The following is a 17,299-nucleotide window of genomic DNA, read 5'->3' as shown; positions in this document are numbered from 1 at the left end:
TCAAACAGGAGGTGGCTATATTCCTTGCCTACTGCATCTTGAGTGTCAAGTCTATTCCACTTGTCTACCTCTCAGTTTATTAGCCAATACCAAGTGGTTTTGATAATTGCTGCTTTATAGTACAATCTGAGGTCTGGTAGCGCTAGGCCACCTTCCCAAGCATTTCTTTTCATTAGTCCCTTTGATATTCTGGACCTTTTGTTCTTCCAAATGAATTTTGATATTATTTTATCCAGCTCTAGAAAATAATTGTCTGATAGTTTAATCGGTATGGCACTAAATAAGTAAATTAATTTAGGTAGAATTGTCATTTTTATTATATTAGCACGGCCTACCCATGAGCAACTAATGTTTTTCCACTTACTTAAATCTGACTTTATTTGTGCAAAAAGTGTCTTGTAATTGTGTTCATATAATCCCTGGGTTTGTTTTGGCAGGTAAACTCCTAGGTATTTTATACTGTCTACCCTAGCTTTAAATGGGATTTCTCTTTCTCTCTCTTGCTGTTGGACTTTGTTGCTAATATATAGGAATGCAGAAGATTTGTGTGGGTTTATTTTGTAACCTGAAACTTTGCCAAAGTTGTTTATTATTTCAAGTAGTTTTTTGCTTGAATCTCTGGGATTCTCTAAGTAAATCATCATATCATCTGCAAAGAGTGATAACTTAGTTTCTTCTTTGGCTATTCTTATTCCTTCAATATCTTTATCTTGTCTAATTGCTACAGCTAACATTTCTAGTACCAAATTGAATAATAGTGGTGATAATGGACATCCTTGTTTCACCCCTGATCTTATTGGGAATGCATCTAGCTTATCCCCATTGCATATAATGCTTGCTTAAGGTTTTAGATAGATAGTGCTTATTATTTTATGGAAAGTTCCCTTTATTCCCATTTTCACCAGTGTTTTTTAATAGGAATGGGTGTTGTATTTTGTCAAAAGCTTTTTCTGCATCTATTGAGATAATCATGTGGTTTTTGTTAGCTTTGTTGTTGATGTGAGAGTTTTCCTAATATTGAACCAGCCCTGCAATCCTGGTATGAATCCTACCTGATCATAATGTATTAATCTCGTGATAAAATGCTGTATTCGTTTTGGTAAAATCTTATTTAAAATTTTTGCATCTATATTCATTAGGGAAATTGGTCTATGATTTTCTTTCTCTGTTTTGTCTCTTCCTGGTTTGGGTATCAAAACCATATTTGTATCATAGAAAGAATTTGCGAGGACTCCTTCTTCCCCAATTTTCAAAAACAGTCTGTATAGTATTGGAATTAACTGTTCTTTAAATGTTTGATAGAATTCACTTGTGAATTCATCTGGCCCTGGAGATTTTTTCCTAGGGAGTTCATTGATGGCTTGTTCAGTTTCTTTTTCTGAGATGGGATTGTTTAAGTATTCAACTTTCTCTTCTGTTAATCTGGGCAATTTGTATTTTTTAAAATATTCATCTATCTTGTTTAGATTATCGAATTTGGGGGCATAAAGTTGGGCAAAGTAGTTTCTAATTATTGTTTTAATTTCCTCCTCATTGGAGGTGAGTTTACCCCTTTCATTTTTAATATTAGTAATTTGATTTTCTTCTTTCTTTTTTTTAATCAGATCGACCAAAGGTTTATCAATTTTATTAGTTTTTTCATAAAACCAACTATTGGTTTTATTTATTAATTCAATAGTTTTCTTAATTTCAATTTTATTAATCTCTCCTTTGGTTTTCAGTATTTCTAATTTGGTATTTACTTGGGGATTTTCAATTTGTTCTTTTTCTAGCTTTTTCAACTGCAAGCCTAAGTCATTGATCTCCTCTTTCTCTATTTTATTTATGTAAGCATTCAAAGATATAAAACTTCCCCTAATAACTGCTTTTGCAGCATCCCATAAGATTTGGCATGTTGTCTCACTATTGTCATTCTCTTGAATGAAATTGTTGATTGTTTCTATGATTTCTTCTTTAACGCAACCCTTCTTTAGGATTAGATTATTTAGTTTCCAATTGATTTTTGGTTATTCTTTCCATGGCCTTTTATTACATGTAATTTTTAATGCATTATGATCTGAGAAGGATGCATTGATTATCTCTACCTTTCTGCACTGGATTGTGAGATTTTTATGTCCTAGTACATGGTCAATTTTTGTAAATGTTCCATGTACCGCTGAGAAAAAGGCATATTCCTTTCTATTCCCATTCAATTTTCTCCCAAGATCTACCATATCTACCTTACCCAGAGTTTTATTTACCTCCTTAACCTCTTTCTTGTTTATTTTGAGGTTAGATTTATCGAGTTCAGAGAGGGGGAGGTTGGGGTCCCCCACTAGTACAGTTTTGCTGTCACTTTCTTCCTTCAACTCCCCCAGCCTCTCCTCCAAGAATCTGGATGCTATACCACTTGGAGCATACATGTTTAGTAATGATATTGCTTCATTGTCTATGGTGCTTTTTAGCACGATATAGTTTCCATCCTTATCCCTTTTGATGAGATCTATTTCTCCTTTTGCTTTGTCTGAGATTAGGATTGCTACTCCTGCCTTTCTTACATGGGCTGAAGCACAATATATTCTGCTCCATCCTTTCACCTTTATCCTATGTGTATCCCCCCGTTTCAAATGTCTTTCTTGTAAGCAGCATATTGTTGCATTATGGCTTTTAATCCATTCTGCTATCTGTCTCCGTTTTATGGGAGAACTCATTCCATTCACATTCACAGTTATGATTACAATCTGTGTATTTCCCTCCATCCTCTTTCCCACCATTTGTGCTGTTAGCTCTCCCGTCTCCCTTCCCCTCCTCAGTAGCATTCACTTTTCACCCCCTCCTCCTGCAGCCTTCCCCTCCTTCTTTTAGACCCCCTCCCTTTTACTCCCCTTTACTCTTACTGTTTCTTCCCTCCCTTTTAGCCTCCCTCCCGTTTCTTCCCCCTTCCCCTCCTATTACCTATAGAGCTAGTTAGGATTATCTACTTATTATTGTTCCCTCCTTTAAACAAATCAGATGAGAGTTCCTCTCAAACAATGCTCATCTCCCTCCCCTCCTTCCCTCTACTATAGTTTTGTGCTTCTTCCTGTGATATAATTTGCCATTTTCTCCTTCTTCCTTTTCACACCTCCTATTAATATCCCTTCTCATTCTTAAATCATATTTTTGACATGACATCATTTATTTTATGCCCGTTCCCTCTATATATATCCCTTTTATCATAATAGCTGCACAGTTCTCAAGATCAACAGATATCACCTTCCCTTATAGGGAGGTAAACAGTTTGCCCTAACTGAGTAACAAGTTTTTGTTTTTGTTTTTTCCCCCCTGTTTACCTTTTTATGATTCTCTTGAGACCTGCATTTGAAGATCAAATTGTCTATTGAGTTCTGGAGTTTTGGTCAGGAAGCTCTGGAAATCCCTAATTTCGTTGAATGACTTTCTCCTTGCCTGAAATGTTATGCTGAACTTTGCTGGGTAGTTGATCCTTGGTTGAAGTCCCAGCTCTTTTGCCTTTCAGAATATTGGGTTGCAATTCTTTCGATCTTTTAATGTAGAAGCTGCAAAGTCCTGTTTGATCCTGACTGCATGTCCTTGATATTTGAATTGTTTCTTTCCGGCTGCTTGTAGTATTTTCTCCTTCACTTGATAGCTCTGGAATTTGGCAACGATATTTCTTGGGATTTTGAGTGTGGGATCGCTTTCGGGAGGGGAACGGTGGATTCTTTTGATGACTATTTTGCCCTCTGGGTCTAGTACTTCTGGGCAGTTTTCCTTGATGATTTCCTGGAAGATATTGCCCAGACTCTTTTCTTCATCATGGGTTTCTGGCAGGCCAATAATTCTTAAATTTTCTCTCCTGGATCTATTTTCCAGGTCAGTTGTTTTTCCAATTAAATATTTTACATTTTCTTCTATCTTTTCATTCTTTAGATTTTGCGTGACTGATTCTTGCTGCCTCATTGAGTCATTAGTTTCTACTTGCCCAATTCTAGTCTTCATCGTATTGTTTTCTTCAGTTAACTTTTGCATCTCCTTTTCCATCTGACCAATTTTTCCCTTTAAGGAGATATTTTCTCCAGTTAATTTTTGTACTTCCTTTTCCATTTGACCAATATTCCCAGTTAAGTTATGTGTTTCCTTTTCCATTTGATCAATTTTCCCAATTAGGTTTTGGATTCCCTTTTCCGTTTGATTAACTCTACCTTTTAGGGAATTACTTTCTCCAATTAATTTTTGAACTTCCTTTTCCATTTGTTCAATTTTCCTTTTCAAAGTGATGTTCTCATCAGTGAATTCTTTTTTTATAATTTTAAAATTATTGCCCAGTTTTTCTTCTATTTCCCTCTTCAGCTGTTCCAGGACAGCTGGTTGGGCTTGTGAGAAGTTCATAGTCCCTTCTGAAGTTTCAGATGGAAGTACAGTCTCAGCTCTGACCTCTTTGGTGTTTGTGTTTTGGTCCTTATCCCCATAGAAAGATTCTATGGTTTTTTCACTTTTTGTCTGCTTTTTCCTGTTCATGATGTTGACTGAGCATTGTAGCTTCTGGATCTTTCAGTCAGAAGCTACAGAACTTTGTGTTGAGCTGATGTGTGAAAAAGCTAAAAGCAGGTTTTTGTTTTTTGTTTCCCAGATCAACCCTGGGGTTAGCTTGTTAAGAGTGTGGGAGGAGTGGTCTGGCCACAGGAGATCTCCTCAGCTGACCTGAGGCAAAGGCAAGGTTAGGGAATGGTGATCCCAGCTTCCCTATTGTCTTCCCTTTTCCCCTGGAGGGCTGAGGCACACCTAGATGCTAATGCGTATTCCGACCCCTCCTAGGGCTCCTCTCTGGGCACTGAGGCTTGCCTGGGTATCAGTGCAAATTTTCTCTGCCCTGGGTCCTCTGTCCTTCTGGATCGCCTCTGCCCCAGTAGGAGAAATCCCCCTTTGCTATTTTCCTAGCCTCTGGTGTTATGAGACTATTTGCCCCCTTCTGCTGTTCCCACTGATCCAGGATTTTTCTGGCGAAATATTTTATGGTTCTTTCACGGTCATCAGAGGGGGAGGAGAGAGCATTTACTGATCACTCTGCCATCCTGGCTCCCGGAAGTTCAAGTAGGTGACTTACCGAAGTTTAATCTTCAGGCTGAAGGTCTCAGGAGCTGCTGTGTTGATATCTGGCTCTCATCTCCTCGGTTTGGCTTGTCTCATGCTCCGCTGGTTCCGCCTGCCACTCTCAGGCTTCTCAGGTCCCTTCCACCCCGCTGTGCTGACCACGGTTCGCTGTGCGCTGGGGGCTCACCCCCGCAGAACAGATCCTTCCCGTGGACCTTCCAGTCTAACCTGGGCTCTGAATCCGTCAAAGTCTGTCACCCACTGGATTCCTGCACCTCCAAAGTTTGGTCAGATTCTCCTTTCAGAGGTATCCAGAGGAGTTTGTCCAGGAGCTTAGGTGAGTTGTTGCTCTCATTCCGCCATCTTGGCTCTGCCCCTGGAGTTTTGTTTTTAAAAACCAAGAAATACGTAGCTGGAATTTAATTTATGATCTCATATGTTATGGTTACTAAGTTTTCTGTTGACTATATCAATGTCATGAACTGAACTTTCAGCTCAGCAATTTTGTCAGAGTCTTTGCTATTGCCCACCTTTGTATTAATATTGAATAAAAGTTGAATTAATGCAGTTGATTACTATAAGCACTAGAAATAACTATATTAAAATTTGAGAATATTTAGATCTAATTTTCTTATTCTCAAGGTGTGGGTTTTTCCTGTGTGATGAAAAGCATTTATAAGTTGTTTTTTGTTTGGTTGTTTGTTGTAAAGAATAGCTCCTCTTGCTTCTTTACCTGGAATTTGAGTTTCCTATGGTTTGAAGTACTACATTATAATCCCTCATTGTGACGGAAAGCCTTTTGTTTCATTCTTAATTTAGCACACATTGACAATAATTTTAAGGATAGGGGGACATAAAACTCTCATTTTATTAGAAACATTTGTATAAATAAGCAGAAATTTTTATTATGGTGTCTGGGGATAGAGAGATATTGGGAGACTAAGTTGGAGAAAAGAATTGATCTTTTCTTGGGATTTCTCCTCAGCCCAAGTCCTCAAATCTAAAATGCCTATTGAGTATATTTCTCCTCTCTGCCTTAGCCCAGATGTCCCTTTATTTGTATTTATTCAACCTCTCAAATCCAGATGCTAAGAAGTTCTTCCCACTCTCTTCTACTCTCCAATTCACAAACTTCATAGGGAGAGAGCTAGTCTTCTGCACAAGAATATAGGACCTGGTAATATTTGCAATTCTGGTTCTTAGATTGAATCAAAAAGTTTGTTTGCACCTAGTTAAGGCATAAGTCATTTAATAACAATGAAAACGAGGTTCATAAAATATGAAAATACCTCTGTTAATTCAACAGATATTTATTAAATGGACTAAGCTGTGGGAATACAAAAAGAAAAGTGAAATTTTCCCAGCTCCAGTTGGGAATATAAAGATATTGGGAATATAAAAATATAAAGAAGGAAACAAATAGGAGACAATATGAAATATCTCATAAGAAAAACAATTGACCTGTAGAACATATCAAGAAGAAAAAATATAGGAATAATCAGACTACTTGAAAGCTATGATCAAAAAAAGAATCTTTATACAATGATATAAAAAGTTATTAAAGAAAATTGTCCTGAAGAATTAGAACACAAAGGAAAAATAGAAGTAGAAAAAAATCCACTGATCATCACCTAAAAGAAATTCTATAAGGAAAACCTACAGGAGTATCACAGCTGTATTCCTGAAACCCCCAGATCAAGGATAATATATTATGAGAAACAAGAAAAAAAGATTCAAATATAGCAGAGTCACAATTAGAATCACACAAGCCCTAGCAGTGATTACATTAAAACACTGCATATATAATGCTATATAATGAAGAATTAAATACCCGGGGTTATGGCTAAAAATATCATATACATCAAAGTAAAGCATGAACTAAATTAAACAAAAAAAATGGACATTTAATGAATAGCCAGAATTTCTGCATTTTATTGCAGAAGTCCTAAAATTAATAGGAAAAGTGACACATAAGATCCAAAAGAAACATACGGTCAACATCAGCAACTAAATACAAGCGACAAGGACCGATGTTTACCTTTTATATAAACAACTATAAACTGTATGTCTAAAATGGCAAACAGTAATTGGACAGTTCAAAAGAAAGGTTGGGGTAGAGTTGAGTATGATGTGATTCTAGGAAATCTAGGAAAAGGCGAAAAAGGTAATTAATACAAATGAGGTGTGGAACGAAAAATTGACACAGAGGAATTAGATGGAGGAGAAAGGCTGCTAGTTCTGGAATCCTACTCTCATGGGAAATGGGTTAAAGAGGGAACACTACATAAATATCTAGAGGGATATAAGTGTCTTCTAAATTCAGAAAGAAATAAAAGACTAAGGGAATGAGGAGAGGGAAGGATTTTTTAGAGGGAACCCTACTCATATCAGATTTGAATTGAAGAGAATACAATATATACATGTAGAAGGGAATAAAAGTCTTCCAAATTTATAAAAATGTAAGAGGGACAAAGAATAGGATTGGGGTTATAGAAGGGTGTCTAAATTAATGGGAATAGATTAAAGGAGAAATGACATATAAATTTGGATGCCTATAATAGTCTTCGAAATTCAAATAGAAAAAGGGAGCAAGGGGAAAGGGTGGGGGAGATAGATGGAGGAGGGATCTTTGGAGGGGGGTAGGTTAAGTAATAGGAAGGCAAGGTAGTGTGTAGAAGTAAAATAGAGGAGTCAGGAAGGATAGGAAATAAGAGATACACACAAACATAAAATGAAGACCAGGAGTAGAATTTACTAGGGAAAAAAAAGAAGGGATCATAATCACATTCTCAAACAAAGCTAAAGTTAAGTTACAGATTTAATTAAAAGAGAAAAATAGGGAAAGTATACCATATGTTAGCCATATTAATCAATATTGTTTTAGACTATTCAAAATCACTGGACAGTTTAAGGTTGTAATATTGCTGTGATATAGGATGAGTTAGTAGATTTAGATTTAGAAAAATATGAATTAATAGATTTAGAAAAATAGACTTGGACTAATGAAGGAAGACATTACCCACCATCACAGAAACAGAACACAAGCAAGTACAGTACAGTCTTACACAGATGCATATGAAAGTATATGTGTATATATATGGATATGATTATAGATTATGCATATGTAAGTGTATCAATATTTGTCTATGTAAGTATATATATGTTAGTGTACATATGTGCAAAGAATATATAAGAATGTATATAGATATATGTTCATACACATACACATACACACATGCATGCATATATACATACCTATCTATAGGTTGATAGATAAATCTCTCTATTTAATTGTAGCCTTTTCCTTCTTAGCTGTACCTTTCTGGGAGGTGGGGGAGGAAGGGAGGAAAAAAGAAAAAAGTAAAAAGTGTACAGTAGAGAGCAAAAGAAAACTCACAGGGAAGCAAAGATGGACAGCTCTGAAGGCAATGTGTAGGATTTACTATATAGGCTTTCTTGAAATGGAAATTTATTGCTGTGCATTTTGAATCCTCTTTTACATTTTGCTGTGCACATGTCATTTTTTTTCTTTTCTTTTGTAATTGTTTTAGTATTTAAGTTTATAATATGTTCTTTTTCTTTTCTTATTTTGTATTTGTTTTACTATTTAAATTAAAAATGAATTAATAAAAGGGTAATAACTAAACTATGAAAAAGAAATCTTGATTAGTTGCTAAGATAGTGGTGATCAAAAACGGAAGTGAAATGTCTGTGAACCAGTCCCACAAAGTTTTTCTTGTTTTAATACTTTAGTAATCCTCTCAGGAGAATATAATGGGAATTTTGAGTTCCTCCATCACACTTTATGTATTTGCCATGAATGATTATGTGTCTTTGGCATTTTTTTTGTGGGGGAACAAATAAATGCCTATCCTATATTGGATCTATTTTGTACATGGTGTAATTTCTATAGTCTTATTTTTTTCCCCCTTTTCTGGGCATTTTCCCAGCCAGTGACTTGACTTCTGAATACTCTCTTCATACCCATTTCACCTCCAGATCCACCCAGCCAGTGCTTGGGGTCTGAGATTCAAATGCTTCTTCCCAGCCTCAGGGCTTTGGGTGGGGGCGGGGCTGCTATTCAGTGTGAGATTAAGTTTAGGTGCTCAGGTGGGGGCAGGGCCACCTCACGGGCTCAGTTGCCTCAGGGGGTTTATGCAGAGACCTTCAACAATGGATCCGAGCTCCTGCCTGCTTGGGGAGCCCCTGTCCGCTGCTGCCCCCTCTGCTGCCTCCCGAGGGGGCCTGAGTTATGGGGGCATCCCACTCCCCTCTCGCCAAGCTGAGAAGACCCTCTCACCAACCTTTGGGGCCCATGGGTGGAGGGACCTGCGTGGCCTCTGGAGATTCCGTCCCTGAAGCCCGCTCGGGTCTGCTCCTCTCTGTGCCACTCAGCCAAGGCAGGGCTGGGTTTGGCGACGGACCTTTCGTTGGTTTTTCAGGGCTCTCTGAAACCGAAATCTCCTCCGCTCTGTTGTTCTGTGGCTTCTGCTGCTCCAGAATTTGTTGGGAGTTCTTTTTTTACAGATATTTTATGAGCTGTGGGTTCAGAGCTAGCATATGTGTGTCTTTCTACTCCGCCATCTTGGCTCCCATGGTGTAAATTTCTAGAAGGACACTTTGTCAAACTCTTTAAAGAGACCCAAGATATGAAAAAAATCTAAACTGCAAGAGTTTCTTTCTCAAGACTCTGTAGTAGAGGCAGAATGAAACTGGTAATGTGATTTCTTCATTTTAGCATGAACTCATCTAAAGACATAAACCTAATAAAGGTGGTTTTCATTGCTAAACATTGCTCTACTTGCTTCTATATTTTTTGTACAGTAAATAAAATTCATATGGGGTTCTTTAAAGAAGCTACAATGAATCCACAGAACTCTGTGAGGTTTCTATAGAAGAGTTCCTCTGACATTACTTTGAGGAGATAGGATTTCTAATTGGAATTTAAGCAGCTCTCTATTTAACCCACATGGAGTTATTAACTCTAAGTTAGAGAGGTATATCTGGCTGAGATAGATGACTCAAAGAAGTATAATCTAATTGTATAAAATGCATTTACATACAACACATTACATAATATGTAATACATTATATATAACATATAAATATATTTGTTATTTATAAATATAAAGAAATATAATTTGAAATATAATTAAACCTGAGATCACTAGATTTCTGGCAATATTTCTGGTCTGTATTTCAAAAATCAAAGATTTTTTTTGTCTAGAGAGGATAGACCCCTCTAGCCACAGGTCTAAGAAACATATAGATCATTCTTCATGGAAAACAAAAAGTAAGGAAGTACCCATCCCTCATCAATAATATTTTTTTTCCCCTTGTCCAATAACTGGACATTTAAGGTTTCTCCATTAAAACTAGAAAACATTGGTCTATTTTGTCTTTTGCATAATCTTCATTTTAAAATATATCTTTCCCCCAATCTTGAAGACTATCCCTTGCCCCTGGGGAAAAAAAATGCAGACAGAGAGTAAAACCAAATAATAAAGCAATCTAATTTAACAATACATTAAACACTTCACACACAGAGTTCTCTACCTTTACATGAAAGTGAATGAGATACATTTTTTTGTATCTTTTCTTCAGGGTCAGGCTTGATTATTATAATTACACAGCATTAAGTTTCCTTTCTATCCACTTAGGTTTTGGTAATCCTTGTGTGTACTATCCTTATTTGGTTTAATTTAATTTACTTCAGTTCATATGTCTTTGGGGGCTTCTCTATATTTTCCATATTTGTCATTTCATACAGTTCAATAATATTCCATTATTATGTAATTTAATTTATGTGATAAACCTTGAGGTGGAATATCTCTCCTCTCTTCCTGGCGAGATGTTTTCAATTACTAGGATCTTTTCATTCTTCCCATTAGAGTTAGGAAACAGCTACAGAAATAACAGACTGTGAGTTATGATACTGTTTTGTGGTGAGTGTTGTCTCATCCCCCATGAACTCATCTGTTGATTTCTCTGCTTCTGCTGCCACCATCACAACCTCCATCTCCTCAACTGGTAATAGGAAAAAATCAGTGCTTGGGTCTGGTTTGCTCTGGTCACAGTCATATATCCTATACATCCTCCTAGGTTGTGGGAGTGAGAAGGCATGGGAGCTGAGGGTGTAGAAGCGATGGCAGCATCAGAACTGGTGCACATTGTGAGTTCATCTACAACTACATGAAGGCAATAAGGTTCTGAGTGATTATATCAGTAAGCCTGGAGGGAATGCTATCACAGGTTCTTAAATCTGCATTTATGAAAAGAAAGGCAACTTTTGAGGGGTCAAAAATTATTATTTTTTATTTAACTTTTAACATTCATTTTCACAAAATTTTGGGTTACAAATTTTCTCCCCTTTTATCCCCTCCCCCCCCAAACACCAAGCATTCTAATTGCCCCTATGACCAATCTGATTTCTCTTCTATTATCCCTCTCTAACCTTGTCTCCGTCTTCTCTTTTGTCCTGTAGGGCCAGATAGCTTTCTATACCCCTTTACCTGTATTTCTTATTTCCTAGTGGCAAGAACATTACTCGACAGTTGATCCTAACACTTTGAGTTCCAACTTCTTTACCTCCCTCCCTCTCCACCCCTTCCCTTTGGAAGGCAAGCACTTCAATATAGGCCAAATCTGTGTAGTTTTGCAAATGACTTCCATAATAGTTGTGTTGTATAGGACTAACTATATTTCCCTCCATCCTATCCTGTCCCCCATTACTTCTATTCTCTTTTGATCCTATCCCTCCCCAGGAGTGTCGACCTCAAATTGCACTCTCCTCCCCATGCCCTCCCTTCTATCATCCCTCCCCACCCTGCTTATCCCCTTATCCCCCACTTTCCTGTATTGTAAGATAGGTTTTCATACCAAAATGAGTGTGCATTTTATTCTTTCCTTTAATGGAATGCGATGAGAGTAGACTTCATGTTTTTCTCTCACCTCCCCTCTTTATCCCTTCACTAATGAGTCTTTTGCTTGCCTCTTTTATGAGAGACAATTTGCCCCATTCAATTTCTCCCTTTCTCCTCCCAATATCTTTCTCTCTCACTGCTTGATTTCATTTTTTTTAAGATATGATCCCATCCTCTTCAATTCACTCTGTGCTCTCTGTCTCTATGTATGTGTGTGTGTATGTGTGTGCATGTGTGTGTGTGTAATCCCACCCAGTACCCAGATACTGAAATGTTTCAAGAGTTATAAATATTGTCTTTCCATGTAGGAATGTAAACAGTTCAACTTTAGTAAGTCCCTTATGACTTCTCCTTGCTGTTCACCTTTTCATGGTTCTCTTCATTGTTGTGTTTGAAAGTCAAATTTTCTTTTCAGCTCTGGTCTTTTCATCAAGAATGCTTGAAAGTCCTCTATTTCATTGAAAGACCAATTTTTTCCCTGAAGTATTATACTCAGTTTTGCTGGGTAGGTTATTCTTGGTTTTATTCCTAGTTCCTTTGACTTCTAGAATATCCTATTCCATGCCCTTCGATCCCTTAATGTAGAAGCTGCTAGATCTTGTGTTATCCTGATTGTATTTCCACAACACTTGAATTGTTTCTTTCCAGCTGCTTGCAATATTTTCTCCTTGACCTGGGAACTCTGGAATTTGGCCACAATGTTCCTAGGAGTTTCTCTTTTTGGATGTCTTTCAGGCGGTGTTCTATGGATTCCTTGAATATTTATTTTGCCCTCTGGTTCTAGAATCTCAGGATAGTTTTCCTTGATAATTTCATGAAAGATGATGTCTAAGCTCTTTTTTTGATCATGGCTTTCAGGTAGTCCCATAATTTTTAAATTGTCTCTCCTGGATCTATTTTCTAGGTCAGTTGTTTTTCCAATGAGATATTTCACATTATCTTCCATTTTTCCATTCTTCTCGCTTTGTTCTGTGATTTCTTGCTTTCTCATAAAGTCCTTAGCCTCCATCTGTTCCATTCTAATTCTGAAAGAACTATTTTCTTCAGCGAGCTTCTGAATTTCCTTTTCCATTTGGCTAATTCTGCTTTTGAAAGCACTCTTCTCCTCATTGGCTTTTTGAACCTCTTTTGCCAATTGAGTTAGGCTAGTTTTCAAGGTGTTATTTTCTTCAACATTTTTTGGGTCTCCTTTAGCAGGGAGATGATTTGCTGTTCATGCTTTTCTTTCATCTCTCTCATTTCTCTTCCCAGCTTTTCCTCCACATCTCTAACTTGATTTTCAAAATTCTTTTTGAGCTCTTCCATGGCCTGAGCCCATTGGGTGGGCTGGGACACAGAAGCCTTGATTTCTGTGTCTTTGCCTGATGGTAAGCATTGTTCTTCCTCATCAGACAGGAAGGGAGGAAATGCCTGTTCACCAAGAAAGTAACCTTCTATAGTCTTATTTCTTTTCCCTTTTCTGGGCATTTTCCCAGCCAGTGACTTGACTTCTAAATATTTTCCTCACACCCACCTCGCCTCCTGATCCTCCCAGCCAGCGTTTGGGGTCTTAGATTCAAAAGCTGCTTCCAGCCTCAGGGCTTTTGGCGGGGACAGGGCTGCTATTCAGTGTGAGATTAAGTTCAGGTGCTGAGGTTGGGGCAGGGCCACCTCTCAGGCTCAGTTCCCTCAGGGCGTTAATGCACAGACCTTCAACAATGGATCCAGGCTCCTGCCTGCTTGGGGAGCCCCGGTCTGCCGCCACCCCTCAGGTTCTGTCTCCTGAGGGGGCCCGAGCCATGGGGACACCCCACTTCCCCCTCGACCCACCAAAGAGACTCTCTCACTGACCCCCATCACCTGTGGGTGGAGGGACTTGTGCGGCCGCTGGAGATCCCGTCCCTGAAGCCTGCTCGGATCTGTTCCTCTCGGTGCCGCAGCCGCGGCAGGGCTGTATTCAGCTCCCAGTCCCGGCGCCCAGTCCGCAGCGCGAAGGACCTTTTGCGAGAGGTTTGCAGGTCTCTCTGGAACAGAAATCTCCCTCGCTCCAACGTTCTGTGGCCTCTGGGTGCAGAATTAGCCGAGAGTTACTTCTTTGTAGTTGTTCTATGGGTTGTGGGTTCGGAGCTATGTGTATGTCCTTCTTTCTACTCCGCCATCTTGGCTCTGCCCCCCCAAAAATTATTTTAATGAAACTTATGTATCATTCACTTGGTTCAGGTAAAAATCAGCACCATGAAATTCAGAGCAAATACAGAGAAATCCAAAGTCAACAAACATGCTTCTAAATGTCTGACAGATCAACAGACAGATCCAACTGTCTGACCATAGTTACCAGAGAGGAAAGCACCAACTTCTGAGTTTTCCAAGCAAGGGAGGGGTCCTTTGTGGCTTCCCCAAGTCTCCTCTGGCCAAATAAACACTTCCAATCAATAAACCCCAAAGCAAAACCACACTCTCAGAGTATTTATACATTTTTAAAACCAGAGGGAATCACAGTCCTTGAGAATGATCTTCTCCTTTTTGTATTCATGTATGCATTCAAAGATATATCTTTATACATACACATATATAATTACATTATATATATATATATTATATATAATAACCCTAACCTTAAATGCGCTTTCTCTCTCTCTCTCTCTCTCTCTCTCTCTCTCTCTCTCTCTCTCTCTCTCTCTCTCTCTCTCTCTCTCTCCTTGTCCCCATAGAACGACTCTTTGTTTTTTCTCTTCTGCTTTGCTTCTTACTTGTGATAGTAACCCTTTTCCTGGCTTTAATGTAGATCTCTGCATCTGTGGCATAGGGAGCTCTGCCCCACAGTTCTTGTGCTTAAAACTTGAGGTTGTTTCTGTTGTGACCTCTGGTTCTTTCAGCTAGAAACTAAAATGCTGCAGCTTACTTGGTGCTGAGCTGGCCGGTGTTTGAAAGCAAAGATCAGGTGAGGTCTTTTTGGAGTTTCCCCAAAGTTACCCTGGAGGTAGCTGGTTAAGTATGAGGGAAGGATAGTCTGCACTCTGGAGGTTCCTCTGCTGAGCTAGAGCATAGGCAAGCTCAGCTGTTTGTGCTAGTGTCTTCTCTATTCTGCTGGGGTGTTGAGGCACGCCTGGGGTCCTGATGTTGGCAATTGCTGGCTTCACCCTCCTGGGGTTCAGTGTCTTCATCCGATTTGTTGAGACAGGGCTGTCTGGAACAGTTCTTATCCTTCACTGTTCACCTTTAGCCACAGCAAGAGGAACCTTCCTTAGCGATCTTTCTAGCCTCATGAGCTGAGAGTCTGTTTACCCCTTCTGCTGCTTCCACTGTTCCACAGTTTTTCCCGGGGAGATATTCTCTGGTCTTGTCAAGGTCAACAAGTGTAGGGAGATAGAAATTACCAGTCACTCTGCCATCTTGGCTCCTGGAGTGAAGAACATTCTTTTAAAATTAAAAATTATTGAAGAAAACTAAAGTGCAGTTGGAATTGTTATTTAGGTTGAATAGGAATGCAGACTTTTAGAAATACTCAAGTATTTGAACAGGGATCAAATATTTGCAATTTTCTCACGAAATTCTTCGAGCTGTATCTAGGAGCACATAGTGCTTCAGCAGCTCTCCAAATTCTCTCTCTCTCTTTCATTCTCTCTCTCTCTCTCCATCTCTATCTCACACACACACACACACACACACACACACACACACTCACTCACACATATTTTTTAGTATATAATTTATTTCTCAGTATTCAACATTCACGTGCACAAGAATTTGAATTCCAAATTTTCACCACATCTCTCCCCAATCCCACCCCAGGACAGCCTGCAGCCCATCCACCCTTTTCCAAGTCTGTCCTCCCTTCCATCAGTCCTGCTTCTTTTATGCCCCTTCCTTCTATTTTCCTGTAGGACAAAGAGATTTCTATATCCTATTACGTGTACGTCTTATTTCCCAATTACATTCAAAAACAAATTTCAACATCCATTTCTAAAGCTTTGAGTTCTATATTCTCTCTTTTTCTCCCTCCCCACCAGCCCTCATTGAGAAAGCTAGCTATTTTATATAGGTCACATATGTGTAGCCATGTGAAAAACTTCCATAACAGTCATGTTGTGAAAGACTAATCACATTTCCTTCTGTCTTGTCCTGCCCTACATTTATTCAGTTCTCTACCTTGACCTATCCCCCCCCAACATTGTTTGCTTTTGATTATCCCTTTCCTCACTTTTCCATCCCTTTTATTATCTTCCCTCTCCATCCCTACCCCCCCACCTTCCTGTGTGGTAAAATAGATTTCCATGTCCAATTGAGTGCACACGCATATATTTTGTCAATACATAACTACTTTAGCTGCTACGTTGTTGAGGATATGCTGCCTTTGTTGGACTTTCTAGCAGAGGATGAGGATTTTATAAAGAAAATGCGTTTGAAATTGCAGATCTATATGATGATAGTTTTATGAAATCTATCTTTCCTCTGAAGAATCTACCTTATTTGGGGGAAGAACTGATTCTATGATTTTATTTCACTTCTCATTCCTGTTGAGATCTCTTTATTTATAACGAATTTCTCACTGGTCTATCCTTATGGACAATTTGGATTTTTAAAGGTAATTGGTTTAAGAAAAAAAGTTCTAAATATTACGACACGAAACATATAGTTACATGTCCAACTGGCATGATTATTACTTGTAATTTTTAAGAATTTACACTCCTTCTTACCCCAGTATTTTATCTCTGTCATCTTCCCTCAAAAGTCCAACTGAAAAGAAAATAATATGAAATGATTTTCTGTGCTTTTTCTTACCAAGAATAGCATATTATTTAGTTTTCATAGGGAAAGAATCATGGAATATTTTTATGTAAGTGTTTATTTGATCAATTTATTTAAGGAGATGGTGGAGTAAACAGTGAATCACTTTAACTCCCCCTTAGTCACCTCCAAACAAACATAAAAATTGTGCCTCCAAACAAATCCTGGAGTAGCAGAACCAGCAAAATGATGGGATGAAACAATCTTTTAATTCAAGAAATTTGGAGGATCAACAAGAAAGTTCAATCTTACTTGGGTTGAAGGAGAGTGCAATCTAGGACAGGAAGTATCTCAGCAAGCCAGAAGCAAGCCCCACCTCAGCAAATCTGTGAGAGATCCTGAGCCCAGTGTCATGGAGCATTTACATGCCAACTCCAGGACTCCCCATTGCTTTAACATAACCAGGGGATTGCTTGAACCTTGTTTTTATCAATATTGGCTCAAAGAGGGAATAATATACACAATTAGTTGAATATGGAAATCTATCTTACTTGACAAGAAAGTAGGAGAGGAAGAGGCAACATAAAGGGAAGGAGAGA

Source organism: Notamacropus eugenii, chromosome 3, assembly GCF_028372415.1.
Source record: "Notamacropus eugenii isolate mMacEug1 chromosome 3, mMacEug1.pri_v2, whole genome shotgun sequence".
In the NCBI taxonomy this organism is placed as follows: domain Eukaryota; kingdom Metazoa; phylum Chordata; class Mammalia; order Diprotodontia; family Macropodidae; genus Notamacropus; species Notamacropus eugenii.
Note: the sequence above shows the minus strand (reverse complement) of the source record.